The sequence below is a fragment of the Patella vulgata genome, chromosome 3, assembly GCF_932274485.2.
Source record: "Patella vulgata chromosome 3, xgPatVulg1.2, whole genome shotgun sequence".
Lineage (NCBI taxonomy): Eukaryota > Metazoa > Mollusca > Gastropoda > Patellidae > Patella > Patella vulgata.
This window is the reverse complement of record NC_065881.2, coordinates 33,651,910-33,675,429: the sequence shown is the minus strand read 5'-3', so window position 1 is coordinate 33,675,429 and position 23,520 is coordinate 33,651,910. Positions and strand designations below refer to the sequence as shown.

General features: G+C 36.5%; 1 protein-coding gene across 3 annotated transcripts in view; it reads right to left on the bottom strand.

Moving 5' to 3' along the window:
* Positions 1 to 23,520, bottom strand: part of LOC126816708 (uncharacterized) — a 339,811-nt gene that overhangs the window by 115,140 nt on the left and 201,151 nt on the right. The window lies entirely within an intron of this gene.

The window sequence follows — 23,520 nt, the reverse complement described above, 5'->3', positions numbered from 1 at the left end:
TGTAACGAGCTAAAACAGTCCATCAAAAACGCAGTGAAGCCAGAATCTACTCTGGTAGCAGATATTGACTCTCTACTTAGGGAAGTGCTAACGTAGGAAATAATTCCAGTGTTCTTGTGTGGTTTGTTAGATTTTACTCGTGAGTTATAAGCAATGAATATTGTTTTAATTTGATTTATATTTTAAATATTTGATTTTTTCATTGATTTTTTCACTCAGAATATTGCTAAAAGTCATTGACATTGTGCGAAACTCTGTGAATATTGCTGCAATTGAGTTTTAATTGTGGAATTTGAAATCCTAGACCCAATAAACATATAAAATGATGCCATGCAAGCCATATATACATTAATTTTGCCATGATTCTGATGAATATTCGAAATTGTGGTCGCCATTTTGAATTTTTAATTAGAACCGGGGTCAAATGTCATCCTAGGTGAAAAATTTTAACGGATTCGTTTTCTACGCAATATTTGGCCATAAGAAACACTAGTTTGACATACATGATGGTGATTCGCCCAACCCTAATGTTAATCTTAATCTCAAGGTGACAAGTGTCAAACCAAATAGTAAATTCTAATGGCCTTTAAGTATCTCATCATTTTATGGTATTGGTTACTTAATATAGAAAAAAATGTTCCATTTTGTTTTAAAGGCATGCTGAATAATTTCCCAGTCATACATTGTTTATTGACAAACTATTTATATTAATTACAAACTTTATCAAATTACTTGAAATTAAATGTAGTTACAGTTACAACAACAGTTTTTATCACCACCGCCCTTGATGTAATATTTTATAAAAATGACGATTGATACAGAAAAATCAATTATTGTGGATTGATTAAGACATTTTACTACTTGAAATAAAATGTAGTTACAGTTATAACAACAGTTTTTGTCACCACTGCCCCTCTCTTTAATCTTTAAACTTTATTTTTGCCTTGTGATATTTTATAGAAATCATAATTCAAACAGAAAAATCTATTATGGTGAATCGAAGATTATTTTGAACCCTATTTTCTTGGTGCTTCATGGTAGAAAAAAATGAGGTTGTCTGTAAAAAAAGTTTTTCTTTATATTGTCAAAAAGTAATGGGTAATGGTAATTAATTACATTGCTACAAATGAGAAAGTAATTGTCATGTGACCCAATACACCACGTGACCCAGAGAAGCATTCTCATTGGTTCAAGGCCTTGAACACTCTCCTACCATGTTCAAATTAATGTGCATGCTCGAACACCATCCAACATGTTCAAGCTTGTCCAAGCTTGTTCAAATTCCCATACACACGATAGGACATTTTCCTGCGAACATCATCCTACAAATGTTGGATGATGTTCTTGAACAAAAGTAGGATCGTGTAAAAAGGCCTTAAGAGGTGAAGAGATAATGTTAATAAATAGTTTACTATTTATGAAAGATAAGATACTCTAGAGAACTTTATGAATTATACATACTTTTGCTAATGTTATTGTTATATCTTTGTAGTAACATTCCAATATAAATAGTCATATTGTATTCTAGATGAATACTATTATAAATAAAATGAAATGGGATTTAACAATATACTGTTTTCCACTAACTGGGCAAATAAAGACAAAAAAAAAACCTATAATAACAACAGTATAAAATAATCCTTATAAGACATTTAGAGGTAGATTTCACAAATTAAAAACACTTATATGGATATAAGTTAATGTTAATAAATTCAGAAGTAGTATATCCATATAAGTGTTTTTAAAACAGTATAAAATGTTGCTATGAAATTAAATTAATGTTGTATACAATAATTAACCCATTTAATACTATATTATTAATAACAAGTGAGTGATATTTAGTGTTTACCATTGCTTTGTAAATTAATTGTATTAAAATGTAGAAAATCAATTGTATAAATTTACGTGGTACATGCCCTGGTATTATCGAGAGATGTAAACAAAATGCACTAATGTAAACTATAAAAAGTAATTAACTGGGTAATACTACATGTATATTATAAATAGAAACTGAATCCATTTCACCCAATCAAATGTACTTTATATTAACTATGTTCTATCTCCTTTAATTGTATTAAAATGCAAATAGTATGTTGTATAAAGTTACATTATGTGTACCAATTATTTCTCTATAACCCAAAATACAATACCTGTTTCTACGAGATATTTGTTTCAATCTAAGATAACTTTTAATTGTATTAAAATGCAAATAGTATGTTGCATGAAGTTACATTATGTGTACCAATTATTTCTCTATAACCCAATATACAATACCTATTTCTACAATATATTTGTTTCAATCTAATAACTTTATTCACTCTTGTCATATGGTGTGTATAAATACATGAATAACAGTGTCAATTTATTGAAACAAATAATGGAAATGATTACAAATTGATATTGTATGTCATGGTACTATCTGTTAGATAAGACTACATGGTATAATGATAAGCCACTTTTAAGCCATCACGATCAACTGGGTACAACAACAAGGAAACTAGAACTGCGATGCAGTAATGACGGGTTTCACCGGTGCCACGTTACCCTAAACATGTCACTTCCGGTACCAATGAAACCATTAAACAGGTTTCCACATAAGCATTGCACACATCAAATAAAATGGATGCCGAATCAACCAAATCCAGCAATATCAATTCATTTTATACATTTGTTACATGTAAGTGTACAGTACGTCCGGTGATAATGAAAATGTTCAATTAGTTTTATGAAATCAGAAATGGCATAAGGCATCACATGGTGAAAATTTTATGTAAATCGAATAATAATTGCCACTTTTATAGACCAAAAACCTTGAAAAGTGACTTGTAGAAAATCGTCTATTTCTCGGCAACCGTACAAGTTAGAAACCATTTTCTGGTATCTGTATGATCGTATGGGTTTAATCTATTTGCTGATTGGAATCAAATATCATAATTTTAAAAACATTACAAATCAGACTCATTTGAATAAAATATCTGTTTTGAAGGCTAAAAATACAGTTTTTGCCAAAATGACGTTACTTTCGGTGATAATGAAAATCGTAAATTACTTGTATGAAATTGTAAATGGCATTAGGTATCACACAGTGAAAACTTCATGAAAATCGAATAATAATTGACACTTTTATGGACAAAAAAACCTTGAAAAGTGACCTGTTGAAAATTGCCTATTTTTCTGCAACTGAACAAGTTAGAAACAATGGTATGGGTTCATTCGTTTAGTTGATTAGAATCAAATATCAAAATCTTAAACAAACAACAAATACAACTCATTTGAATAAATTATTTGTTTCGAAGGCTATAAATACAGTTTTTGTCCAAATTTCGTCATTTCCGGTGACATTGAAAATGTTAAATTGAGTTGAACTAGTCACAATTGACATTATGCATCAAATGGTTTCAATAGCGAAAAAAGAGTGACTCATGCAAAATTGACCATTTCTCGGCAACTGCGCATATTACAAATTAATTTTCACATACATTCTCTCTGTATAGATTATTGCTACGAGTTTATGAAAGTTACGAAGTAATATTTTAAAATATGAAAACGCTGGATGGGTTGTAAATAGCTTAATTTTACACCTTTTATCACCTTTTAATCGAAATAGCCCGAAAACGGAATCAAAATTAAAAAAACTGGGCCCAACATTTTGTGCGCCTTTAAAGGGCGCACCGTTTCAGTTATACCAGATTTGAAAAAAATAATATTTGCTTTCGAAAAGTGGTACCTAACTGTCAAAATTGTAGTTTTTGGTAAAATTATGCCACTTCCGGTGCAGACAGATAACTCTATCGGTAACAAAAAAAATGGCAATTGAGACAACAGAGCATATGAACTTTGTTTTATACAAATCGAACAAAAAATAATTAATCTAGGACTGAAAAACTGAATTAGTCAATGGCGGCCAAGGAAAATTACTGAGACAAAAAAAATTCAGATTTTTGCTCAAGTCAGATGACTCGTTAATTTTGCGTAAAACACGACTAAAAAATATTCATAAATAAAAAAGTTTTTTGTAAAAATTTTAATTTTCGGAATTTGGCGGCTAATATCTGCGAAGATTTGCCGAAAATCAAAAATCAAAAGTAGCAGAGATATGTGCCCCGTCTCCGGCTATGCCAAAATGTATCGAAACTTATTGTTTATTGATTATTGTTAAAATTACTGAAATATTTCTAAAAACGATAGCTTTGGTGATTTCGGACATTTCGCATTGTCGCAAAACGTTCAAAATAGCTTTATCCTCTAAATCACACCCACTTTTCCAGTAAAACCGAAGAAATCGTAACGATCCGACATGAAGTTGCTGAGATCTAATCAAAAATAATTTGGAATAATAATAATAAGAACTAGATCTGCATAGCAGATATGAAAGCTTTCATATTAACTGCAAAGGGGGTTATTAGAATCTATTGAAACAATAAGTATAAATGTCATCAGGTATCTGAATAATTACATTTACCTTATGAACAAAATTGGAAAAATACAAAACAAAAATTGTCGACTTGTGGCTACCATCCAAGGCATATTTAGAAAACCGTATATTATATACAGAGTACGAAGGACAGGAATTAGTTGTGCTTCAATGTAAACCGGCCCGTTTCTTGCCTTTAGTTTTAGAGTTAGGTGTGATTTTCAAAGGATTCAATCGGAAATCGCTGAAAATCAATTGGCTTCTTCATCTCATGACCTTAAACACTATAAATTTAAAGTCAATCGGATATTGACAAGATTTTTTAAAGTGATCAAGGGCAATAACTCTGACGGTAATTATCGGAAATGGCAGTAAATATCACATATCGCTGAAAATCAATACTGTAGGCATCTTCGTGTCATGACCTTAAACACTGCGCATAAATTTAAAGTCAATCGGATATTAACTTTGGCCTCTAGAGCATCCACAAGATATTTTGAAGTGATCAGGGGCCACAACTCTGGCAGTAAATATCACATATCGCTGAAAATCAATCGCTGCTTCGTCTCATGACCTTAACCACTGTGTATAAATTTTCTAGTCAATCGGACATTAACTTTGGCCTCTAGAGCATCCACAAGATATTTTTTAAGTGATGAAGGGCCATAACTCTGACAGTAATTATCGGAAATCGCTGAAAATCAATTGGCTTCTTCATCTCATGACCTTAAACACTGTGTATAAATTTACAATCAATCGGATATTGAATTTAGCCTCTAAGGGAGCACAAGATTTTTTGAAGTGGTCAAGGACCATAATTCTGACAGTAATTATTGGAAATCGCTGAAAATCAATAGGCTTCTTCGTCTCATGACCTTAAACACTGTGTATAAATTTAAAGTAATCGGATATTAACTTTAGTCGGCCGGATGTCCGGACAGCGGCGACGACAATATACGACCACATTTTAATGTGGGCGTATAAAAATTAACCGATGGCATATAATATTTAATGTATGATAAAGTCAAAATAGTCGATTTCAGTTTTTGGTGTTGCGTTCATTTTAAAAAAAAAATGTCTTTTACGGATAATGTGTATAGTACTAATAGCAATCACATACGGAAGAGGCGATAATATCCCTTTGCATTTGGAATTTTAAAATTAATTAAAACCAAATTTAAATTCCGAAAATCGGTTGTTTATTTTTTGCTGAAACTCCTTTTTTTTTTAATATGATCAAAATGGGAGTAAGTCACAGAGTGGTAATGGGCGTATTGTGTCCAAATTTCATGGTTTTGGGACAATCGGTGCCGGTGTCGTGGCGAAATTCCACTTTTTTCGCCCTTACAGAAGCCGTAAATGGTGGAAAAAAACGATCGACAGGAACCGTGTCAAGAACAAACGACCTGAACGAATGCAGGTATCGCCTTGAAGTTTTCAGTGCACCTAGGTACCAACGTGAAAAGTTCCTCGCCGGAATTTGGTAGTCAACATACCTTTGGTTCCAGCTTGGAGCATGCGCAAAATAAAAAGAAATTACGGTCGATTTTGGGATTCTGGGTATATTTCGGAGTGGTTTGGTAGGTGACGGTGGATCAGGGACTCCGATTGATCTCACATGGCGATCACAACACAATATGATAATCACTTAAAAGAATGAGCAAATTTTCGCGACCGGGTTGATTAGCTCTGCCCAGGCAATGTTCCTGTGCTCCGATTGCCTTCAAATTTGCGCAGAATGTACCTTGGGATTCTAGCTATCACATATTAAAAATAGAAGAGTGTTGGATTCCGAGAACGTTCAAAATAAATTCAAAACCCACCCCCAACAATCAAAGGTTTTTTGCTTAAAAAATTGCCGTATTTTATCGAATTTTTATTGTTCTTGATATCTGAGGATTTTCTCAATTTAATATGTGATAAATATCATCGCGGCGCAGCCAACCGTTAGAAATTCCAGATATTTGGACCACCGGAAGGATGCCTCAGCAGTCAAAAAAGGTCAAAATAGGCGATTTCGGTTTCTAGTGTCGATACATCGTTATGGTCATTTTAAAAAATTGTCTTTTAAAGATAATGTGTAGTACCAATACCTATCACATAATTAAGAGGCGATAAAATCTCTTTGCATTTGCAATTTCAAAATTAATTAAAACCAATATTAAATTCCAAAAATCGTTTTTTTTGCTAAAACACTTTTTTTTTTCAATGGGATCAAAATGGGGGTAAAGCACAGAGTCTGGGGTGGTAATGGGCGTATTGTGTCCAAATTTCATGGTTTTCGGACAATCGGTGCCGGTGTCACGGCGAAATTCCACTTTTTTCCCCTCATAGAAGCCGTAAATTGACTTGGAAAAAAACCCACAAAAGGCAGGTGACAAGAACAAACGACTTGAACGAATGCAGGTATCCCCTTGAAATTTTCAGGGTACCTAGGTACCAACGTGAAAAGTTGCTCGCCGGAATTTAGTACACATGGTACCGTTGGTTCCTGTGTAGCGCATGCGCGAAATCAAAACCAGCTAAACTCGAAAACAACCTTGTGGGCACGGAAAACATCAAAGGAGAAATTCGAATTTTTGAAATATTCAAATACCAAACATTCGACCATGATCCAGGCTATCCTGCAATGTAATAATTTCGGTAATAGGAGACAATTGTGTATGTTTTCAAGCCCATTAATGTGGATTTTTCACTATTTTTCATTTTCAATTCAAAATGGCGTCCATCAGTTGACCTAAATCAAAATTCTACTGCCTACATTTTATGGGCTTTCCTTCAAGGATTTGGAAAATATAATCCCCTTGTCTGTAAGTAAAATATCAAAAAAGCCTTAGCGATATTTCACATTTCAAGATGGTGGCACTTCCGGTTTGGGCTACAAACTCCATTTTTTGTGTACGAATCAGTAGTGTCGTAACTAGTAAAGAAATACAATTTCAAGGTAATCGGACCTATATTTCGTCGATTTTTTTTAAAACTTTGATCCTTAATTTCATCAAGGGGAGATGATACAGAAAATTTCTAATGACATTTTTCAAGTTGTATCGGTAAGATCTACTTACATACTGAATTTCATGAAAATCGTGCAACTATTAACCCTTTCAATGCTAGACGTAAATCCACTGCCTGTGCTAGACCCGTTTTTGACGAAAAAGAGGGATTTTGAACTAGATGCCAAACAATACTTATAAAAGCTTTTTGGGGAATTCTTTTTGTGTGTTGGGATGGGTATAAGGTTGGACTAAGAGGAAAAAATAGAATTTTGGAAATATGCATAATCATATAGTCACGTGACGTCATGGCGGCCATTTTGGATTTTTCTTTTTTCACTAAATCTATGGCAAAAACAATTTTTTCTCCATGAAATACTTATGGGATATTGTTTTTTTCACTTGATTTTGATAAATATATATAAAATGAACAAAAATATCAAGTTTTGATTATTTATTGTTTGATTTCTTCACAAGAAGACAGGAATGTATGAAAGATACCAGAATCGTGAATAACCATGAAAGTTGAACATTTACTCGTCTCCATCGGAAGAATCTCCATTGTCTCCATTAGAACTTACAGAGTAATCAAATTGTGTGTGATAGGCCTTGAAACAATCCTAATCTGCGAAGTCCACGCGCCCAGCACACACGACACATTTTGTCCTTTCTGTACCCTGTGTTGCCAGCCTTTGCCTCTCTTTTCTGAGGAAAGTGTCGCCCTGTAAGCCGGTGTACTGTGTCTGTCCTTATAACTTCTTTGTTCAGTTTAGGACTGGAACTTATGAGTATAGCCAGGAGGTCCTTGAGGTCCGCTAGGAAATCTTTGGTAGACGGAGTGAACTTGCGATGAAGTTTATGCGCACACAATACGCATGCCATGAACAACCTCAAAGCTACCTTTTTGTACCATTTGTATGTCTTCTGCACCACGGTGACACTGTGGAGTTGCTGATCTACCATATCAACCCCACCCATCTTGTGGTTATAAGCAATGATGCAGGCAGGTTTAGAAATAGGATTTCCATCTTTGTCATCTTTTCCAGTAGGAAACATAGCAGCACTTCCCTCTGTGGTCAACATACATACTTCTTTAGGTTTGCCATTTGATTTGTCCTTTTTTGCCCTGAACTTGACAGCTAGCATGTGCCCTGTTTGTGATTTCATGAAACATGATGACCCCTTCTCAAGTCGTCTAGTGCCAAGGTCACCAGGATAATTTGCGCGCTTTGGGTTGATGGTCCCACAGAGGTATGTATCGTGATCAAGGAGGTAGGTAGCCAAAGCAGGAGATGTGTAGTAGTTATCAAGATACAACGTGTGGCCCAGGCCAAGATATGGTTGGATCAGATTCAGAGGGATTCGCTCAGTTACCAGCATTTGAGGCTCTGGATCATCATGATCTCTAAATGTGTTTTCACCGGAGTAGACTATAAAATCAAGACAAATACCCTCGGATGTAGTAAGTTCATAGAACTTTATTCCAAAGCGAGACCTCTTAGTTCGGATACATTGTTTGAATAGAAGTCTGTCCTTAAATAATAAAAGAGACTCATCAACGCAGAGATCTTTATCGGGGGCATATACCCGCCTCATGCGGTCCCTCACCTTTCTAATCAGTGGCCTTACCTTGTAAAGCCTGTCCCTATTGGGGTCTTTTGGGTCATATGCCGGGTCTTGATTATTTGCAAAATGCAGGAATTTCAGAAGAAGGAAGAACCTATCCCTTGTCATTATTTGCCCAAATATAGGGGTTTCTACCAGATCTAGCTTTGACCAATACATCTCCAGCCTTGGTTTATGACTAATACCCATCAGTCCAAGTAAACCAAAGAATGTCTTCATTTCTGGTACAGTAGTGTCTTTCCAAGAATGAACCCTGGAAAACTCTTTGAAGTTGTTCTGGTTCTCCTGAATGAACTGGTGAGCATATCGATTTGTTTCATCTGCAATATAGCTGAAGATATCGTCAGTGAAGTACTGGGCAAAGAATTCATCAATAGTAGCATTGTCACCAATTCTAACTTTGAGTCTCTCGCCACCGACGAATGGAATTTGTTTTGGCATATAACTGTCATTCTGATCAATGTCCCAAACTATCCTGGGGTTCTGAGCTCTGGCAGGCCTCCGCCCCTGTCCTCTAGCGCGCGGTCGGCCCCGCTGATCCCTAACAGGGCCACCTCTGTCACCACCATGGCCACCACGAACACGGACACGGTGTCCACGAGCCGAGCCACCACGAACACGTGGGGCCACGTCTACCACTACCAAGACCACTATTGTCATTCAATAAAGGCCTACCAGGAACCGGACCATGAGCAATGCCACCACGAACACGCGGACCACGCCTGCTTCTGACAAGAACACGTGCGGCTTGCACTACTTCGTTTTCACCATCACTTTTATCGCCCGTTCCCATATCATTATCACTATAGTCAGTCAATTTATGTACACGTTCGGGACTCGGGGATTGCCTACGTCTTTTACGATCTAGCAGCCCAGCATCATTATCAACATCCGTATTATCGTCAGAATCTACTGCAGACATAGGGCTATCATGGTCATCTTGGCCTTGTTCATCATGCACGGGAGACATAGGCGGAACGTCGAGTAACAAATCACCGACGTCATACTCCCAATCACTGTCCTGACTACTATCATTATCAACTGGAAATGAATTACGTGTATCATCCACCTCGAAATTGTCTTCACTGTCTTGGTCAGCGAAGATGTCATCCACGATTTCGTCGAGCGTGAATCGTCTACGTGGGACTCTGCACCCCGCCATTTTACGGTTTGACGCTTTGAAACACGTGGAAATATGTTCTAGTGTATAGAAAAAACGATAGATGGCACTTGCAGTTACGACGTTAGATTTAGCGAGGGCTTTATTGAGTACACGGTAATACCGGGTACGCGCATTTTACCGACATTTTATAATACCCGGTACTACCGGGTATACGCAGTGAAAGGGTTAAAGAAGTTGTCAAGTTGATTTTAACTTCCGGTTCGAAATCACAGCGACGAATTTTGGAAATTTGAAAATCCGAAATTGCAGATTTGAAGTAAATGATTCAAGGTACTCAAAGAATTTTTTTTTAGTAAAATAGGTCAAAAAGTCACAAAGTTACAGCAATGTAGGTCAAATGCATTCGTTCGTAAAATTCGGTGATTTCGGATGTGTAAAACGTTTTGTAAACATACCTATTCCAAAGCCACCACCCATTCTTGGGGGGGGGGGTAGGTCAAAGTTTCAGAAAGATCCCACGGTTAGATTCTGAGATATAAGTTTGCAGGAAAAACACAAAAAAAAAAATAATAATAATAACTAGATCTGCATAGCAGATATCAAAGCTTTCATATAAACTGCAAAAGGGGTTATTAGAATCTATGAATCAACAACCACTTTGACGGAAGATATTCTCTCGGCTAAAAAATCTTTTTTCTCTCAGCTACGAGAGATACGTAGAATTAAACCGGTCCAGAGTTGACCGTGTTGATAAGAAGCCGCTTATTTGACATTGACACATAACCGAAGGTGAATAGGCCTACCTGTCCAGTTAATACAATGGGCAATCTCACATCGGTCCACTAAAGAGAGGCACATACTAGTCACCTCCTACTCCCCCAAGACATTTAGTCCAAACCTTGACTCTCATACATATAAACCATTTGGTACTACATGTACATGTATTTCGTACTTATATCATATTAAACCTCTCGGCCGCCATGTTGAATCACACAGTATTTAACATCCAACCATTTTTCTTTTTACATCATTCAGTTTTTTTTAAATAAGTAATTCTATCACAAATTATAGTGAAGACTGGACCACTGAACTAGTTACCGATCAGTTTTTCTTTGTGTTAATGCGTTCTACATTTTCAAAGCAATGATTCTTATAATGTGCGAGCCGCCATGACACCAGCGGATATTATAACTTCGATAGGCGAGAAACTTCAGGTAGCAGTTGGGTTTCATCAAATCATATAATTATGCGGTACGGCTTCACCTTTATTTCAATGGGAATTGGTTTATTATATGTGCAGTGCAGTTTTAGGTCAGTTTATGTGTAAATTAAGGGAGATATTCATAGGCCAGTAACCTTTTTGTAGTCATTTGACTAAAAAAAACTTGCGGAAAGGAACTCCGTAAGACAAGCCACTACTGTGGCAGGAGTAAGGCGGAAGACATCAGTAGTGGAACCATTTCTAAGTTAATCCCGAAGTGCGTTGCTATTGTAAGAATATATAAAATCGGGTTTACGGTACCGCTTTTTTGCTGTAGTTTGAGTAATGAGTTAGAGCGTATATTTTGTAGTCAAAAAATCATTGCAAATAGAAGACCTCATCACCACTACCACCACCCTGTAATACACTAGCTAGCTTGTGTATTTCCATATTCCATTTCCGAGAGATAGATAGAGAACACGCGAAATATAAAGTGATTTTTCTTACAATCAGGGACCATAATTCATGAAGTTACGATTCGATATGCGCAAATATCGAAAGGAACCATATCTTTGGGTTATAAACATGCATGTCAAGTTTCATCAAAATCTTTCACTGTGAAAAACCGGGGCTAAGTCATCTGAAATCAAACAAATTTTACAATGTAGGTAGTGAAAACAAAATGTTATGTTAAGCGTTGTTCGAGGGTGGGGTGGGTGCATAAAATTCCAAATGCAAAGGGTTATTTTTTGTGCACGCTAATATGCACACAGGATTTCGATTTTTCGTCCTACCCAAAAAACTGCAAGCAAAGTTAGTTGTCGGGCCTTCGGTCAAGAACCACGGACAAAGGGAGAGAACAGGGACCTCTGTTTTGCATACCATCCAAGCGACTAGGCACTAATCCTTGTACCATGGACGAGGGGACAGGCGTTTTTCGTCCCATCGAAACGACTAGACACAGATCCTTGCTAGGCCTTCCATACTTCACCACTGCCAACGGGGAACCACTTTGACCTCGGGTTTTTGTACCATCCGAACGACTAGACACTAATCCTTGCAAGGCCTTCCGTTCTGCACAAATGAGCCACGCTGGCCTCGTTTTGTCGTAACATACAAACGTCTAGACAATGTTTCATAATTTAGTCATGTTCGCGTGGGTGGGTTGGCAGCAGAATTGATATGTACATGATAGTGACACGAGGAGGAGGGGGGGGAGCGGGGTGTACACAAATCACACAAATCAGAGCTTTGTAATACACGCATATACTTGATATACTAAATACACAAATGGTTGAATTTCGAGACATTTCTGGCCCTCTTTTAACATATAATGAGAACACTGCATTAATTTCTATATATCAATAAAATATGCCTCAGACCCATTGTTTATTTTTAAATTTGAATTAGACTAGTAAAAAAATATATTTTCTGGCAACAAATAGCATATAAATAAAAATAGATTTACTTTCTGATTATTTTTTTTAAATGAAATCATTCCAGGGCTTTTATTGACATTTCAGAAAATGTAGAGTTGGTCCCGTGCACTTGAGGCCAAGGTCCTTGAAGTTGTACAGCTGCACCCGTTGACCGATATTTATTTAACGGGGAATAAGTGATAATTCATATTATAACAGTAAATAATTAAAATATCCCATAGGGATTATAATAATATGTATATCATGTAGGTGTGCATATCTGATATGCTGGGTATTACAGGGTTAAAATTGTGACCTCTGTAAATAGGCCCGTTCCTTGCATTTAGTTTTAGAGTTAGGAGTGCTAAAATTGAGAGAGCGAAATGGGGTTGATCGACCACTTGACACAAACTAGGTCATTTCGGGACTAACGTATGGTTCAATTTTATTTCAATAATTCGCTTGCGCGTATGGGTCTAGCAGTGGGAGGAAACCGGGTGATCCTGAAAAAACACACAGGTTGGACGGGCGACCTACTCCTTGTCACGTACGGAAAGATGCCCCAGCAGTCAAAATAGGTCAAAATAGGCGATTTCGGTTTCTAGTGTCGATACATCGTTACGGTCATTTTAAAAAATTGTCTTTTAAGGATAATGTGTATAGTACCAATACCTATCACTTACGGAAGAGGCGATAAAATCTCTTTGCATTTGCAATTTCAAAATTAATTAAAACCAATATTAAATTCCGAAAATCATTTTTTTGCTGAAACTCCTTTTTTTAATCTGATCAAAATGGGAGTAAGTCACAGAGTGGTAATGGGCGTATTGTGTCCAAATTTCATGGTTTTCGGACAATCGGTGCCGGTGTCACGGCGAAATTCCACTTTTTTCCCCTCATGGAAGCCGTAAATTGACTTGAGGCCAGGGTCCTTGAAGTTGTACAGCTGCACCCGGTGACCGATATTTATTTAACGGGGAATAAGTGATAATTCATATTATAGCAGTAAATAATTAAAATATTTCATAGGGATTATAATAATATGTATATCATGTCTGGGTATTACAGGGTTAAAACCAATATTAAATTCCGAAAATCATTTTTTTGCTAATGGGCGTATTGTGTCCAAATTTCATGGTTTTCGGACAATTGGTGTCGGTGTCACGGCGAAATTCCACTTTTTTCCCCTCATGGAAGCCGTAAATTGACTTAGAAAAAAAACGACAAAAGGCAGGTGACAAGAACAAACGACTTGAACGAATGCAGGTATCCCCTTGAAATTTTCAGGGTACCTAGGTACCAACGTGAAAAGTTGCTCGCCGGAATTTAGTACTCATGGTACTGTTGGTTCCTGTGTAGCGCATGCGCGAAATCAAAACCAGCTAAACTCGAAAACAACCTTGTCGGCACGGAAAACATCAAAGGAGAAATTCGAATTTTTGAAATATTCAAATACCAAACATTCGACCATGATCCAGGCTATCCTGCAATGCAATAATTTCGGTAATAGGAGACACATTCTGTAAGTCACAACCAATTGTGTATGTTTTCAAGCCCATTAATGTGGATTTTTCACTATTTTTCATTTTCAATTCAAAATGGCGTCCATCAGTTGACCTAAATCAAAATTTTACTGCCCCTTCAAGGATTTAGAAAATATAATCCCCTTGTCTGTAAGTAAAATATCAAAAAAGCCTTAGCGATATTTAACATTTCAAGATGGTGGCACTTCCGGTTTGGGCTACAAACTCCATTTTTTGTGTACGAATCAATAGTGTCGTAACTAGTAAAGAAATACAATTTCAAGGCAATCGGACCTATATTTCGTTGATTTTTTTTAAAACTTTGATCCTTAATTTCATCAAGGGGAGATAATACAGAAAATTTCTAATGACATTTTTCAAGTTGTATCGGTAAGATCTACTTACATACTGAATTTCATGAAAATCGTGCAACTATTAAAGAAGTTGTCAAGTTGATTTTAACTTCCTGTTCGAAATCACAGCGATGAATTTTGGAAATTCGAAAATCCGAAATTATTATTATTATTATTATTATTACAGCATATTTATAGTGCACCCTTTCATATAACATGTTCAGGGGCACTTTACAAAGTGACAATGTAAATCACACATAAACAACAAGATTATGGGCATGTTAACGATTGTATACAGAGTCAGTTAAAAGCCTGATTAAATAAATGTGTTTTAAGTTGTTTTTTAAAAGAATACAGAGATGTACAGCATCTTAAACTAAATGGTAGATTATTCCATAAAACAGGTGCTTGATAACTAAATGATTCAAGGTACTCAAAGAATTTTTTTTTAGTAAAATAGGTCAAAAAGTCACAAAGTTACAGCAATGTAGGTCAAATGCATTCGTTCGTAAAATTCGGTGATTTCGGATGTGTAAAACGTTTTGAAAACATACCTATTCCAAAGCCACCACCCATTCTTGGGGGGGTAGGTCAAAGTTTCAGAAAGATCCCACGGTTAAATTCTGAGATATACTATTCAAAAAAAGTAGGGGATATTTGATTTTTAAGTGTTATTAAAGTCACCTAATGAAACTGACGAAGAAACAAATGACAAAATGAAATGAAGTTCACATTCATCGATTTATTCCAAATGATCGTTAGACTAAGTAAGGCACAGAATGACCATTATAAGGGTAAAATGATACCCGGGGTCAAACAGCAAAGTTACCACAGCATCACAACCAAGTCAGTAACGGGTAAATCCTCCTCTGTTTGCCAAACAAGCATTGATCCGACGTGGCATACTCCTAATGAGACGTCTAAGGTCATTTTGGTCCAGATTGTCCCATTCCTGTTGCAACGCAGCAGCAAGTTCTTGGACATTGGCAGGACGTTGTTGACGTTGACGTAACCTCTGTCCAAGCATGTCCCAGACATGCTCGATGGGGGAGAGGTCGGGACTCAGTGCTGGCCAAGGTAATGTGGTGATGTTCTGTTGTTGGAGGTAACCTGTAACGATCCTGGCCCTGTGACATCTTGCGTTGTCGTCCTGGAAGATGAAACGGCGGCCATGACGTCGTGCGAACGGCACAACATGGACTGCCAAGATGTTGTCCCGGTAGTACTGGCCTGTAACACGCCCTGCAACAACATGTAAAGCCGTTCTTCCAGCAACAGTGATGCCTCCCCACACCATAACAGAACCACCCCCAAATCGATCATGTCTGATGACGTTAACGTCTTGGAAGCGCTCGTTTCGACGACGCCACACCCTCCTACGTCTGTCCAAAAAATCAACAGTGAACCTTGACTCATCTGAAAACATCACATTGCTCCAGCGTCGATTATCCCAGTGCTGACGATCCCTACACCAACGACGTCTTGCCTGAATGTGATGATCTCTCAAACAAGGGATCACGCGAGGACATCGGGCGCGAAGGTGACCCCTATGCAGTCGATTCCGAATCGTCTGGCCACTCACTCTCACACCAGTGTCTGTTTGAAGACGAGCGCTGATCTGATTTGCTGTGATGACACGATTTCTCAAGGCCAAGGTACGGATAAATCGATCCTGGGCTTGAGTTGTCGCCCTTGGTCGACCTGAGCGTGGTCTGTTCTGTACAGATTGTGTATCACGGTATCTGGACCATAGCCTGCTTATGACAGACTGAGAAACATTCATCGTCTGCGCCACAACCGCCTGTGTTGTGCCGATCTGTAGCATGCCAAGGGCACGTAACCTTTCATTTTGGGTAAGCCGACGCATATCAAAATTTGTTTTCTGGTCACTAAAACAATTAAACTGATGTTTCCACCCTGGAATTCAATGCCACAATGACTGTAACATTCAAAGTCAGATTCGTGCAAATCTTGGGTTGGACCCCCATGATGATCCCAAGCATCACCTGCATTCCATGCGGTAGCTATTGGTGCGTTTGGGCGTCACATGTAACTGGAAATGTTTCTTCTGTTAGGTTCTATAGTGACTTTTTTCGTAGTCATTTGCATATTTTAGTATTATGCCCCCAAAATCAAATATCCCCTACTTTTTTTGAATAGTATATAAGATTTGCAAGAAAAACACAAAAAAATAATAATAATAATAACTAGATCTGCATAGCAGATATCAAAGCTTTCATATAAACTGCAAAAGGGGTTATTAGAATCTATGAATCAACAATCACTTTGACGGAAGATATTCTCTCTGCTAAAAATTCTTTCTTCTCTCAGCTACGAGAGATACGTAGAATTAAACCGGCCCAGAGCCGATCGTGTTGATAAGAAGCCGCTTATTTGACATTGACACATAACCGAAGGTGAATAGGCCTACCCATCCAGTTAATACAATGGGCAATCTCACATCAGTCCACTAAAGAGAGGCACATACTAGTCGCCTCCTACTTCCCCAAGACATTTAGTCCAAACCTTGACTCTCATACATATAAACCATTTGGTACTACATGTACATGTATTTCGTAATTATATCATATTAAACCCCTCGGCCGCCATGTTGAATCACACAGTATTTAACGTTCTATATCCTAACATGTTTATGAAACTTCAGGTAGCAGTTGGGTTTCATCAAATCATATAATTATGCGGTAGGGAATTGGTTTATTATATGTGCAGTGCAGTTTTAGGTCAGTTTATGTGTAAATTAAGGGAGCTATACATAGGCCAGTAACCTTTTTGTAGTCATTTGACTGAAAAAAAACTTGCGGAAAGGAACTCCGTAGGACAAGCCACTACTGTGGCAGGAGTAAGGCGGAAGACATCAGTAGTGGAACCATTTCTAAGTTAATCCCGAAGTGCGTTGCTATTGTAAGAATATATAAAATCGGGTTTACGGTACCGCTTTTTTGCTGTAGTTTGAGTAATGAGTTAGAGCATATATTTTGTAGTCAAAAAATCATTGCTAATAGAAGACCTCATCCCCACCACCACCACCCTGTAATACACTAGCTAGCTTGTGTATTTCCATATTCCATTTCCGAGAGATAGATAGAGAACACGCGAAATATAAAGTGATTTTTCTTACAATCAGGGACCATAATTCATGAAGTTACGATTCGATATGAGCAAATATCGAAAGGAACCATTTCTTTGGGTTATAAACATGCATGTCAAGTTTCATCAAAATCTTTCACTGTGAAAAACCGGGGCTAAGTCATCTGAAATCAAACAAATTTTACAATGTAGGTAGTGAAAACAAAATGTTATGTTAAGCGTTGTTCGAGGGTGGGGTGGATGCATAAAATTCCAAATCCAAAGGGTTATTTTTCGTGCACGCCAATATGCACACAGGATTTCAATTTTTCGTCCTACCCAAAAAACTCCGGTCAAGAACCACGGACAAAGGGAGAGAACGGGGACCTCTGTTTTGCATACCATCCAAGCGACTAGGCACTAATCCATGGACGAGGGGACGGGCGTTTTTCGTCCCATCGAAACGACTAGACACAGATCCTTGCTAGGCCTTCCATACTTCACCACTGCCAACGGGGAACCACTTTGACCTCGGGTTTTCGTACCATCCGAACGACTAGACACTAATCCTTGCAGAGCCTTCTGTTCTGCACAAATGAGCCACGCTGGCCTCGTTTTGTTGTAACATACAAACGACTAGACGTTTCATAATTTAGTCATGTTCGCGTGGGTGGGTTGGCAGCAGAATTGATATGTACATGATAGTGACACGAGTAGGAGGGGGGGGGGGAGCGGGGTGTACACAAATCACACAAATCAGGGCTTTGTAATACACGCATATACTTGATATACTAAATACACAAATGGCCGAATTTTGAGACATTTCTGGCACTCTTTTAACACATAATGAGAACACTGCATTAATTTCTATATATCAATAAAATATGCCTCAGACCCATTGTATCATATATGATACACTAAATTTCGACATTGATTTTCAGAAAAAATATTGTTTATTTTTAAATTTGAATTAGACTAGTAACAAAATATATTTTCTGGCAACAAATAGCATATAAATAAAAATAGATTTACTTTCTGATTATTTTTTTCAAAATGAAATCATTCCAGGGCTTTTATTGACATTTCAGAAAATGTAGAGTTGGTCCCATGCACTTGAGGCCAGGGTCCTTGAAGTTGTACAGCTGCGCCCGGTGACCGATATTTATTTAACGGGGAATAAGTGATAATTCATATTATAGCAGTAAATAATTAAAATATTTCATAGGGATTATAATAATATGTATATCATGTCTGGGTATGACAGGGTTAAAACCAATATTAAATTCCGAAAATTGTTTTTTTGCTAAAACTCTTTTTTTTTTAATGGGATCAAAATGGGGGTAAAGCAAAGAGTCCAGGGTGGTAATGGGCGTATTGTGTCCAAATTTCATGGTTTTCGGACAATCGGTGCTGGTGTCACGGCGAAATTCCACTTTTTTCCCCTCATGGAAGCCGTAAATTGAAACGACGAAAGGCAGGTGACAAGAACAAACGACTTGAACGAATGCAGGTATCACCTTGAAATTTTCAGGGTACCTAGGTACCAACGTGAAAAGTTGCTCGCCGGAATTTAGTACTCATGGTACCGTTGGTTCCTGTGTAGCGCATGCGCGAATTCAAAACCAGTTAAACTCGAAAACAACCTTGTCGGCACGGAAAACATCAAAGGAGAAATTCGAATTTTTGAAATATTCAAATACCAAACACTCGACCATGATCCAGGCTATCCTGAAATGTAATAATTTCAGTAATAGGAGACACATTCTCTAAGTCACGACCAATTGTGTATGTTTTCAAGCCCATTAATGTGGATTTTTCACTACTTTTCATTTACAATTCAAAATGGCGTCCATCAGTTGACCTAAATCATCCCCTTGTCTGTAAGTAAAATATCAAAAAAGCCTTAGCGATATTTCACATTTCAAGATGGTGGCACTTCCGGTTTGGGCTACAAACTCCATTTTTTGTGTACGAATCAGTAGTAAAGAAATACAATTTCAAGGCAATCGGACCTATATTTCGTTGATTTTTTTTAAAACTTTGATCCTTAATTTCATCAAGGGGAGATAATACAGAAAATTTCTAATGACTTTTTTCAAGTTGTATCGGTAAGATCTACTTATATACTGAATTTCATGAAAATTGTGCAACTATTAAAGAAGTTGTCAAGTTGATTTTAACTTCCGGTTCGAAATCACACCAACGAATTTTTGAAATTCGAAAATCCGAAATAGCAGATTTGAAGTAAATGATTCAAGGTACTCAAAGAATTTTTTTTTTAGTAAAATAGGTCAAAAAGTCACAAAGTTACAGCAATGTAGGTCAAATTCATTCGTTCGTAAAATTCGGTGATTTCTGATGTGTAAAACATTTTGAAAACATACCTATTCCAAAGCCACCACCCATTCTTGGGGGGGGTAGGTCAAAGTTTCAGAAAGATCCCACGGTTAGATTCTGAGATATAAGATTTGCAGGAAAAACACCAAAAAAAAATAATAATAATAATAATAATAATAATAATCTTAACAGAAACAATAAGCTTTCATATGTAATACATATGAAAGCTTAATAATCTTAACAGAAACAATAAGCTTTCATATGTAATACATATGAAAGCTTAATAATAATCTTAACAAAAACAATATTGTTTCACACAAGCTACGCAGTGTGAAACCCTAACTAGAACTGCGAAGCAGTAATGACGGGTTTCACCGGTGCCACATTACCCTTGAACTTATGTCACTTCCGGTACCAATGAAACAGTTAAACAGGTTTCCACATAAGCATTGCACACATGAAATAAGATAGGTTGCCAGGCAATGAAACATACGTCCACAGCAGCTAAATCGTCCGGGCAGTCAACAAGAGTTGTCGCATATTTTTACTTTTTTCGGTAATGAAACATTTATAATACACTAAAATCTGATTAAGAGCAACAACTGAGAAAACCATTAGAATTTGTTTGTTTTTTATAAACTTCTACCCCATGCTAACGTTTTGTATACAAAACTTTTAATATCATGGATTTAGCTGTTCCAAGTCATAAAAATTCATTGAAAATCAATATACTTGTTCCTCTCAAGATCTTAAACTCTGTGTATCAATCTGAAGTCAATCAGATGATAACTTTAGCCTTAAGAGCGTCACAAGATTTTGCAAAGTGATCAAGGGCCATAACTTTGGAAGTAATTATCGGAAATCGTTGAAAATCAATATGATTCTTCGTCTCATGATCCTAAACACTGTGTATAAATTTAAGGTCAATCGGATATTAACTTTGGCCTCTAGAGCATCCACAAGATTTTTCAAAGTGATTAAGGGCCATAACTCTGGCAGTAATTTTCGAAAATTGGTGAAAATCAATAGGATTCTTCTTCTCATGACATTAAACACTGTGTATAAATTTAAAGTCAATCGGATATTAATTTTGGCCTTTCGAGCGTCCACAAGATTTTTCAAAGTGATCAAGGGCCATAACCATGGCATTAATTATCGTAAATCGCTGAAAATCAATAGGCTTCTTCATCTCATAACCTTAAACACTGTGTATAAATTTAAAGTCAATCGGATATTAACTTTGGCCTCTAGAGCGTCCACAAGATTTTTCAAAGTGATCAAGGGCCATAACTCTGGCAGTAATTATCGGAAATTGCTAAAAGTCAATAGGCTTATTCGTCTCATGACCTTAAACACTGTGTATGAATTTAAAGTCAATCGGATATTAACTTTGGCCTCTAGAGCGTCCCCAAGATTTTTTTAAGCGATCAAGGGCCATTATTTTGGTAGTAATTATCAGAAATCGCTGAAAATCAATAGGCTTTTTCGTCTCATGACCTTAAACACTGTGTATAAATTTAAGATCAATCGGATATTAACTTTGGCCTCTAGAGCGTCCACAAGATTTTTCAAAATGATTAAGGGCCATAACTCTGGCAGTAATTATCAGAAATCGCTGAAAATCAAAAGGCTTCTTCGTCTCATGACCTGAAACACTGTGTATAAATTTAAAGTCAATTGGATATTAACTTTGGCCTCTAGAGCGTCCACAAGCTTTTTTGAAGTTATCAAGGGCCATAACTCTGGCAGTAATTATCGGAAATTGCTAAAAATCAATAGGCTTCTTCGTCTCATGACCTTAAACACTGTGTATTAATTTAAAGTCAATCGGATATTAACTTTGGCCTCTAGAGCGTCCACAAGATTTTTTGAAGTGGTCAAGGGATAGAACTCTTGTAGTAATTATCGGATATCGCTGAAAATCAATAGGCTTCTTCGTCTCATGACCTTAAACACTGTGTATAAATTTAAGATCAATCGGATATTAACTTTGGCCTCTAGAGTGTCCACAAGATTTTTTGAAGTGATCAAGGGCCATATGACAGTAATTATCGGAAATCGCTGAAAATCAATTGGTTTCTTCGTCTTATAATCTTAAACACTGTGTATAAATTTTAAGTCAATCGGATATTAACTTTAGCCTCTAAAGCGTCCACAAGCGTATAAAATGGGCGTATAAAAATGGATGCAGAATCAACCAAATCCAGCAATCAATTCATTTTATACATTTGTTACATGTCAGTGATCCTGACAAAATTACATTACTTCCGGTGATAATGAAAATGTTAAATTGGTTTATGAAATCAGAAATAGCATCATCACATGGTGAAAATTTTATGTAAATCGAATAATAATTGCCACCTTTATAGACCAAAAACCTTGAAAAGTGACTTGTAGAAAATCGTCTATTTGTCTGCAACCGTACAAGTTAGACACCATTTTGTGGTATCTGTTTCATATGGGTTCATTCTATTTGTTGATTGGAATCAAATATCATAATTTTAAAAACATTACAAATCAGACTCATTTGAATAAAATTTCTGTTTTGAAGTCTAAAAATACAGTTTTTGACAAAATGACATTACTTCCGGTGATACTAAAAATGTTAAATTAGTTTTATAACATCGTCTATGACATTGGGCATCACCTGGTGAAAATTTGATGAAAATCGAATAATAATTGACACTTTTATGGACCAAAAACCGCCAAAAGTGACTTGTAGAAAACCGTCTATTTCTCCGCAACCGAACAAGTTAGAAACAATTTTATGATATCTATATGACCGTATGAATTTTATTAATATGTTAATTTAAATCAAAAGTTAAAAATATTAATACATATTAAATAATTCTTGGTTGAAAAAAATATTGATTTTAAAAGTTAAAAATGCAGTTTTTGACAAAATGGCGTCACTTCCGGTGTCAATTTTAAATTGTAATCAATTTGATATGACGCATACTTGCTTTTTGAATCAAATGGTGTCACTTTTATGAAAATCCAATAATTATTCACTATTCTACAGGCAAAATAACGAAAACAGTGACTTATGCAAAATTGCCCATTTCTAGGCAACTGCTTATATTAGAAACTAATTTTAACATACATTTTCTTCGTATGGATTATAGCTACAAGTTTATAAAAGTTACGTAGAAATATTTTAAAATCTGAAAAGCCTGAATGGGTTGTAAATAGGTCAATTTTACACCTTTATTCACCTCTTTATCGAATTTGCTCAAAAATGAAATCGAAATTAAAAAAACTGAGCCCACACTTTTTTGCGCCTTTAAAGGGCACACTCTTTTAGTTACCGTATATCAGTTTTTTAAAAAATAATATTTTCTTTCGAAAAATGGTACCTAACTGTAAAAATTGTAGTTTTTGGTAAAATTACGCCACTTCCACTGCCGACAGATAACTCTATCGGTAACAAAAAAAATGACAATTG